The sequence below is a fragment of the Callithrix jacchus genome, chromosome 10, assembly GCF_049354715.1.
Source record: "Callithrix jacchus isolate 240 chromosome 10, calJac240_pri, whole genome shotgun sequence".
NCBI lineage: Eukaryota > Metazoa > Chordata > Mammalia > Primates > Cebidae > Callithrix > Callithrix jacchus.
Window position 1 is genome coordinate 42,431,484 of NC_133511.1, and position 9,701 is coordinate 42,441,184.

Below are 9,701 nucleotides of genomic sequence, written 5' to 3' on the forward strand. Positions count from 1 at the left end.
AACAATATATAATTTACTTACTATTTTTACTAATGTCTCATTATAGACTGTAACCTTCACAAGGGTAGAGACCATTGTTTGGTTCGCTGATGTATCCAGGAACCTAGGGGTATTACTGAACATCTTTTTTTTCTTGCAGTATTTCTTTTTTTAATTATTATACTTTAAGTTCTGAGGTACATGTGTAGAATGTGCAGGTTTGTTAAATTGGTATACACCTGCCATGGTGGTTTGCTGCATCCATCACTCCATCATCTACATTAGATATTTCTCCCAATGCTATCCCTCCTCTCATCCCCACCCATTACTATCCCTTCCCTAACCCCCAACCCGGTGACAGGCCCAGGTGTGTGATGATCCCTTCCCTGTGTCCATGTGTTCTCACTGTTCAACACGCATTTATGAGTGAGAACATACTGTGTTTGGTTTTCTGTTCTTCTGTCAGTATGCTGAGAATGATGATTTCCATGTTCATCTATCTCCCTGCAAAGGACATGAACTCATCCTTTTTTATGGCTGCATAGTATTTCAGGGTGTGTATGTGCCACATTTTCTTTATCCAGCCTATCACTGATCGGCATTTGGGTTGGTTCCAAGTCTGCTACTGTAACCAATGCTGCAATAAACATACGTGTGCATGTGTCTTTATAATAGAATGATTGATAATCCTTTGGGTATATACCCAGTAATAGGATTGCTAGGTCAAATGTTCTTTCCAGATCTAGATCCTTGAGGGATAACCACACTTTCACAATGGTTGAACTAATTTACACTTCCACCAACAGTGTAAAAGCATTCCGATTTCTCTTCATCCTCTCCTGATTTTTAATGATCACCATTGTAACTGGCGTAAGATGATATCCTCAATGTGGTTTTGATTTACATTTCTCTAATGACCAGTGATGATGAGCTTTTTCGTGTGTTTGTTGGCTGTATAAATGTCTTCTTTTGAAAAGAGTCTGTTCATATTCTTCGCCCACTTTTCGATGGGGTTGTTTTTTTTTCTTATAAATGTATTTAAGTTCTTTGTAGATTCTGGATATTAGCCCTTTGTCAGATGAATACATTACAAACATTTTTTCCCATTCTGTTGGTTGCCAGTTCCCTCTAATGATAGTTTCTTTTGCTGTGCAGAAGCTCTTAAATTTAATTGGATCCCATTTGTCTATTTTGGCTTTTGTTGCCATTGCTTTCGGTGTTTTTGTCATGAATTCCTTGCCTATGCCTGTGTCCTGCATGGTATTGCCTAGGTTTTCTTCTAGGGTTTTTATGGTGTTAGATATTATGTTTAAATCTTTAATCCATCTGGAGTTAGTTTTTGTATAAGTTATAAGGAAGGAATCCTGTTTCAGCTTTCTGCATATGGCTAGCCAGTTTTTCCAACACCATTTATTAAATAGGAAATCCTTTCCCCACTGCTTGTTTTGTCAGCCTTGTCAAATATCACATGGTTGTAGATGTGTGATGTTATTTCTGAGGTCTCTGTTCTGTTCCATTGGTCTCTATTTCTGTTTGGGTACCAGTACCATACTGTTTTGATTACTGTAGTCTTGTAGTTTAAAGTTAGGTAGCATGATGCCTTCAGCCTTGTTTGTTTTTTCCTTAGGATCATCTTGGCTACGTGGACTCTTTTTTGATTCCATGTGACGTTTAAGGTATTTTTCTCCAATTCTGTGAAGAACATCAATGGTAGTTTGATGGGGTGGGGGTAGCTTGAATCTGTAAATTACCTTGGAAAGTATGGCCATTTTCACAATATTGATTCTTCCTAACCATGAGCATGAAGTTTTTTTTTCCATCGTTTTGTGTTCTGTCTTATTTCCTTGAGCAGTGGTTTGTAGTTCTCCTTGAAGAGATCCTTCACATCCCTTGTTAGTTGTAATCCTGGGTATTTTATTCTCTTTGTAGCAATTGTGAATTGGAGTTCACTCATGATTTGGCTCTCTGTTTTTCTGTTATAGGTGTATAGGAATGCTTGTAGTTTTTGCACATTGATTTTGTATCCTGAGACTTTGCTGAAGTTGCTTACTAGCTTAAGGATATTTGAGGCTGAGATGATGGGGTCTTCTAAATACACAATCATGTCATCTGCAAATAGAGACAATTTGACTTTCTCTTTTCCTGATTGTATACCCTTTATTACTTTTTCTTGCCTAATTGCTCTGGCCAGAATTTCCAATACTGTATTGAATAGGAGTGGTGAGAGAGGGCATCTTTGTCTTGTGTCTATTTTCAAAGGGAATGCTTCCAGTTTTTGCCCATTCAGTATGATATTGGCTGTGGATTTGTCATAAATAGCTCTTGTTATTTTGAGATACCTTCCATCAATACCTAGTTTATTGAGAGTTTTTAGCCTAAAGTGTTGTTGAATTTTGTCGAAGGCCTTCTCTGAATCTATTGAGATAACCATGTGGGTTTTGTCACTGGTTCTGTTTATGTGATGGATTACATTTATTGATTTACGTATGTTGAACCAGCCTTGTATCCCAGCTATGAAGCTGACTTGATCATGATGAATAAGCTTTTTAATGTGCTGTATTATTCAGTTTGCCAGTATTTTATTCAGGATTTTTGCATCAGTGTTCATTGTGGATATGGGTCTAAAATTTTCTTTTTTAGTTGTGAGAGAGACATTCTTTAGAAAAAAATTCCCTATAAAAAAAAAAGGCCAGATAGAAAGAATGCTATTTCAGGAATAAGAAAAAGGGTAGGAAGCCGCTTTAAAAGACAATGCAGCACTTATCAAAGGGCTAGAAGAAACCAGAGAAACCGTAAAAACATACTTCCAAGCCCAAAGATGAAAATGGGCATGTACTCTTTCCCTACAGGGGCTCATGTCTATTTTATTAAAAATGAAATCTGAGGTGGCTATGAAACAATGGCCTACAGTCCTGAGTAGGCGCTGAGGCACAATCCAAACACATGTGGAACAATATATGGCAAAACTTACATTTTTGGGTGGTAAATGTGACATTAAACACTGTATTCTCAGACCAGAAACATTGAAGTTAAATAAGGCTCAAAGTTAGACTTTTTTCCCACTGGCAGGCATTGAGCCTTTTGTAAACAATACAGGAATACACTCCCTGGCAGATAGGTGGGCTACTTTAGCTGGTAATAACACATGACATCCCATCTCCCTTTCAGATTGTAAAAACAGAAAAGGAGAATATCTATGCCATCAAACTACTTGGAACCTTGATTTTTTCCAAACTTGACCTCTACTATCGACCCCCATGGGACATAGCATCTGATATATGGAGAAGGACTACTTCTGTTGAGAGGGACAACAAAATGATACTGTTGAATTATGTAACTTCTTCTGTGTCAAAACCTCCTTTTGTCTCCCAAATACTAGTATATGGTAAAATGCAACAGTGGTGGGAAAAGTAGATTTGTTCTGTTCTAACAAGTCCTATAACAATTTAGACATCAAGGACCAGGCATTCCTTGGATTTAATTTGTGTCCTCCTCAGGATGTTACACCTGTGCAGATAAATTGGCCAAAAGAGAGATTATATTTGTTGGATTCTGATTTAGTGTTGGTCCTACAATCCTTAAATAAGATTAATCATAATGTTCAAATGACCCTTAATAAATAGGGTAAACATATTATGAGTCTAATCAAAGTGTATGATGATGCATGCATCAGTTTTTGGCTAGTTAGGTTGTTTACTGCCCCCGACTCTACCTATAACCTTCTTGGATGCCTAATATTTGCTATTTGTCACCGTATTAGCATTATATATCTCTTGTAAATGTTATGCCAGATACAGTGAAATAAAGAAGGTACAATTAAAGACCCGGATCATGACAGATCACAGAATATATATGATCTGGGAGGTTTTTCTTTTTTAGACTAAACCCTAGGCTTGACTCCATCTCACCTATTGAACTATTGTCTGTTATATGAGGTCAGACCATGTCCTCTCCCTGCAACCCAAATCACAAATATTTAAAATTATTACCACCAACCAAACTACTCTAGGAGTAAGCATTCCTAGCGCCATGGGGTCTTACCAAGTAACCAGATCAAACAACCCTGGGAATAAGCTTCCTAGCACTTTGGGTCCTATTGTTATTTTGTTGGCCTGCATATGCATTCTGTGGAATACTTTATGGTCAAGAGGGGGGACTGGGAACTAAACTCTGATTTTTTGATCTTGCCCAAATTCCTACCTAAGTGGTTTTTTGATAGGGAGTCTCGCTCTGTTGCCAGGCTGGAGTGCAGTGGCATGATTTTGGCTCATTGCGACCTTTGCCTCCCAGGTTCAAGCAATTCTCCTCCCTCAGACTCCCAAGTAGCTGGGACCACAGGTGCGTATGACTACACCTAATTTTGTTTTGGTGTTTTTAGTAGAGATGAGGTTTCACTGTGTTAGCCAGGATAGTCTTGATCTTTGGACCTCATGATCAACCCACCTTGGCCTCCAAAAGTGCTGGGATTATAGGTGAGAGCCACCACGCCTCACCAAACTAATGTATTTCTTAAACATATTTGATTGATGTCTCATGCCTCACTAAAATACATAAAGCCCACGTGTTATCCTGACCACCTAGGGCACATTTTCTCAGGACCTTCTAAGGGCTGTGTCATGGGCCATGGCCATGCATATTTGGCTCAGAATAAATCTCTTCAACTATTTAATGAAGTTTAACTCTTTTAGTCAACACACTCAATCCAGAAATACCATTAGTAGATACATATCCAAAAGAGTATAAATAATTCTATTATGGAGACACATGTATATGTATGCACATTGCAGCATTATTCACAATAGCAAAGATGCAGAATCAACCTAAATGCCCATCAGTATTATACTGGATAAAGAAAATGTGGTACATATAAATCATGGAATACTATGTACCCATAAAAAGGAACAAGATCATGTCCTTTGCAGAAACATTAGTGGAGTTCAAGGCCATCAATTTTCTAGGTTTAGCCAACAGAAAGCTAATATTTGAAGACACGATCAAATCAGATATTCACTGCTATGTAAGATGTCACAGTCAAGTGTCACTTTTTCAGGGATTGTTATACTGGACCAAGCATAGAAAGTCAACACCAAGACAACAGTATGCCAAATTGCAGGGTTTATTGCCAGTGACCACGGAGGACTCATGTCTCTCCAACCCGTGGCAGAGAAAGAAGGGTGACAAGACCTTTCTATACCCGTAAAACCACCTTGGGAGTGGGGGTGAGGAGTGGGGTTGGGGATGAGAGGCTTCAGACATTTCGAGGGCTGTAAATCACCTCTTGGGTTGAGAGGAGGGTGAGGGGGGCTCCGGACATACCAAGGGCCAGGGGACTTTTGTCATCCTGATTGCTACTTAAGTGGTTTACAGAAGTCAAGATAAACATTACTTTATACATTATCTGGGCAGTATTAGAATCCACAGATCTTTAGTTACTTATTACAAGTCACAGGAGCCAGAATGGAATTAATTTGGGCTGCTTATTCTGGTTATTATTGGCTAGCAACTCTGGCAGTTACTGATAAGAGAAGGTAAGCAGCTTTACCTCTTTGTATTCTGCAAAGTAAACTAGCAGTTTTATTTACAGAAGCCAAGGCCCGCAGTCAGCCTTTACAACTTATTTTAAAAACAGTTTTGTCTTTTATACAATGGCATTGTTCAGGTTCTAACTCTAGGCCAGCTATATCACAGGATGATTACTTCAACCTCAACAATGTTGCAGTTCGTATTCTTTTGTTGAGTGATAATTTGTTAGATCATTTGATGGCACAAAGTTGTCACAGCAGCATTTGAGGTTAATACATATAAAAATACTGCAATGCAAATAACAACTTACAGAATGATTATTATCACCATTTGTAGTCCAATTCTCAGCCAGGATCCAAGAGTGCTCATATTAAGTAAAGAGACTAGGTCCTATTCTTAATATGAAGACCCAAGAAAACCAGACATGGGATTATTAGACAAATTATTTAGTTTTATTTTCTTTTGTTTGCTTTCTGCCAGTAATATTGAAGATCCCACTGTAGTCTGCAGAGATATTTTACACAGCAATATTTATTGGAAATACTGAATATTCCCCTTTGTGAGACCAGTATTCTATCTAAAATGGCTCTGTTTTCAAATATTGCGTGACTGATTTCATGAACTTCATTGGGTAAAGAATATAATGCCCTGGTGTCATTGACTGACTTTTCTGCTTGTCTGTTACATAATCTTCTGAATAAAAGATTGTTTTGCTGCTTTCTGATACTCTTATAAAGCATGAAGTAAAAAGTCTTAATGGTAGAAAGAATAATCCAGAATTTGTCTTGAGTGGCTAATGTTTTAGTTCTCAAATTTAATTTTTCCTTTCAGTTTTTGATGCTGTACAGTTATGTAACAACCTCCTTTTCATAAAGGAATAGCTAATAGAACAAAACAGACTAACAGATCAGGTACTATCCTAAAGTCAGACATCCATTTGCAATGATAAAATGTTAATGTCTAGGTTTTGGGTAGTAACCAAGAAGCTTTTGTGCTGCTAATGCATACCAGCCTTTTGGGGCCACCAACAATCTGTTTTTGGCCAAATTATCCATAGAAGAATGTAAAATAGTTTTGTAATAATTTGGCAAAATTGGTCCAGTGGTCATGCAATAACATTTGCCCTATTGTGATCATTTGGTATATTTAAAGAAAAAGAAGTTGTGCATCTTTTAAGACTTGAAGAAATTAACGCAGCCTCCAAATATACACAATCTGTTCCCTAGTTCCCTTCCCGTTTCTATTTCTGGGAAAGTTTTATTACAATAGCTTGTACCCTTGAATGGTTTTTCCTCTGTGTTAATTTAGTAGAGAAAGGAGCCTCCTTTTCTAGGTATCATAGGAAAAATGGTTTTAGATTTTTGACTCTTATGACTAATCATGATGTTTGCCATCTAAAACACTACCTATCAATTTAATTCAGTTACCTAGCAAACCAAAGAATCCATTTCAAAAATACTGTAACAAAAAAAAGCTGCAGGAATCCCATAAGAATGCGTACAAATGACTACCGGTTAGTTTGATTGTATGTGTTAACCTATTTGTGAACAAATACAAGCCAGCTATTGTATTCAAACCAAGGAGGCTTTAAGGAAACAGAAAGCAATATTTAAAATACGGACCTTGATGGCTGACAAGATGGGTGAATAGGAACAGCTCCTGTCTGCAGCTCCCAGTGAGATCAACACACAATTTCTGCATTTCCAACTGGGTCAAAAGTCAGCAAACTGAAGCCCACATGCTAAAGCTGACCTGTGGCCTATTTTTGTATGGTCCTACTTCCAACTCTATCTCTTCATGAGCACGTTTTCTCAGTCCTAGGTAATCTCTTTACAGTTTTAGCTACTCTTTTATTAAATTTAATTATTTTCATTAAATTTCCTCTGTGTACATCACTATGCAGTTTCTTTCTTCTGACTGGACACAGACTGACACACCAGTCAATGTTTCTGGTGAATGCAACCAGTTGATTATCTTGACATATTTGCCTCCAGTAAGAAATATTCTTCTAGGGGTAAAGTGAGATACACTGCATTTTAACCTGCCTAATATTTTCTTGTTTCTGTCATGGCATATGATCCATTAGCAAACATGAATAAAGCTAGATAAACTAAAGGGTTTATAATAAACTTATTTGAAGTATAGAGAGCTTTGAAGCAGAAATTAGTTGTGATTTTTTTTTTAAAATCAGATAATGGAAGAAGAAATGCAGGAATTACAGTGTTAAAGTCATGGACAGAAATGGGTGAGAAATAATGGAAAAGAATTTCATTGAAGGTAAGCTTATCTGTTGAGAAATTGTATCTTCAGTAAGCAGCAGAGGTTGTTCAGCAAATAAGGGACTATGAATCTTCAAGAAGTTCTAAAACCGAGTTGGCAGACATATCGAATAGTCTGAAGCTATTACCTTTATACAGAGGTGGGTCACAGAGAGACTGTAGTAATCTTATTTCTGATAACTGTCATGAGATAAAGTCAAAATCCCAGTGACTAGTTCAGACCCCTCACATAATAGATATAAATACTTATGATAATTAGGAAAGAGAAGAAACAAATCAGAGCTTGGATCCAATATGATGCATGTGTTACAGGCACAACTATGAAATTTTCCAGGACAAGGGTTCAACAAATGCCAGAAGATTGTACTGTTTCTGAGATAAGATCTTGGGCAACAGCTGTGAGAAGTTTTCAATTAAATTTTTGTGGTAACAAAAATTCTCAAATGTTGCCTCATACTAAATTCTTCCAAGATGATTTGCTAATAATGTGAAGCTGAGCTACTTTTTTAGGGCAGTTATGCAGAGAACTACTTTGATAAGTTCCTAGCATCTCAGAGGAGGTTGGGTAAAATTGGTATATTTATGTAGTTTTGAATTGTACCATAATGTGGGTCTTCCTTCATGGAGCCTTGATTAGGCCTGAGACAGTCATGAGAGAGTACTTTAGGATTAGTAAACACAGAAAGTCAAGGATTTTGACACATAGGCTTCTAAGAGGCTTAAGGATAACTAACAATTTAACACTGTCTATAGCATATAGGTTGAAGTTTTCTGTTGAGTAAATTTTGGAGGAATTTCTTTTGGGAGCTAACAGTTATCAGCAATTCTTTATCTTCTTGAAGAGCTTTTTGAAATAGTCAAGTCAGGTTGTTACAAGTAATGGAATAATAAATCCATGTTAGTGAATATAGCCTAAGATTAAACTAGTGTAGATTATAAATTGGTTAAGAATAGATCAATTCAGTTGTTAAAACTCTTGTAGACACTATTTGGCAATCCAAATCAAAGGGACTGAGAAAATATCCCCATATCTTCAGGGGTCATCAGTGTCAGGACTCAAGCCAAAGCAAAGGCATGTGTTGATCAGTAATATTTTTTAATAAAAATGGGACTAATAGTTCCACATCAACATTACTGGGATACCGTCTCCCCCCATTTATTTTCTTATTATCATATAGGTATGAGTGCCATTAAACTACTCCAATTAAAGAATCTACTACCTTAGAGGGAGTTTTCCAAGATGGCACGGTAGGAACAACTCAGGATTGCAGCTCTCAGTGAAGGCGCAGACGGTGAGTCCTAGCTGCATTTCCAGACGGATCTTTGTTGCCCACAGAACGGGAAAATTTCCAGGTGTAGGAGAGACACGGGAAGCCAACGCAGCCCTCCCAGCTAGCGTGGGCCATTTTGGCCGGCGCCGCAGCACAGCGGCACCCCACACAAAACGCGCTGATCTGAGTGCCCTGTTAAATCGGCAATCTGAGATTGGAGAGGGCAGATTAGCATATCCATCTAATTAAATGGGCCTTGGACAGTGAGCCAGACAAAAAGATTCCCGGGAAGCAACATTTGAGCCAGTGCAGTGGGCCCCTGCATGGGAAATCACAGATCCCGGTTCCCTACCAGCAGGCGAATAAAACACCTGGGAGAAAGTCAATCGTTCAAATAAAAAAAAAAAATAAAAATAAGAGGGAGAAAGGGCTCTGAGGCAGGGAGCCAGGTGATCAGGCTTGGCAGGTCCCACCCCCACAGGGACAAACAAAACAGCGATTGGAAATGCTTGGGGTCAAGAGTTTCACTGTGGGCACAGCTAAATACAGGACGGTGCAGCTCTGTGGGGGAGGGGCATCCACCACTATGGAGGCATTCCGCCCCCTACTGAGGTACATGCCCATTGCTGATGCAGCCTGCCATTGCCAA

At 38.2% G+C, this 9,701-nt stretch overlaps 1 long non-coding RNA gene across 1 annotated transcript in view; it reads right to left on the bottom strand.

Annotated features, from left to right (window-relative positions):
• LOC144577938 (uncharacterized) overlaps positions 1 to 7,195 on the bottom strand; it is a 74,101-nt gene extending 66,906 nt beyond the window's left edge. The window contains exon 1 of the long non-coding RNA XR_013522773.1: positions 7,125 to 7,195. This is a non-coding gene — a long non-coding RNA (uncharacterized LOC144577938). The remainder of the gene's footprint in view (positions 1 to 7,124) is intronic.
• Positions 7,196 to 9,701: the final 2,506 nt, after the last annotated feature.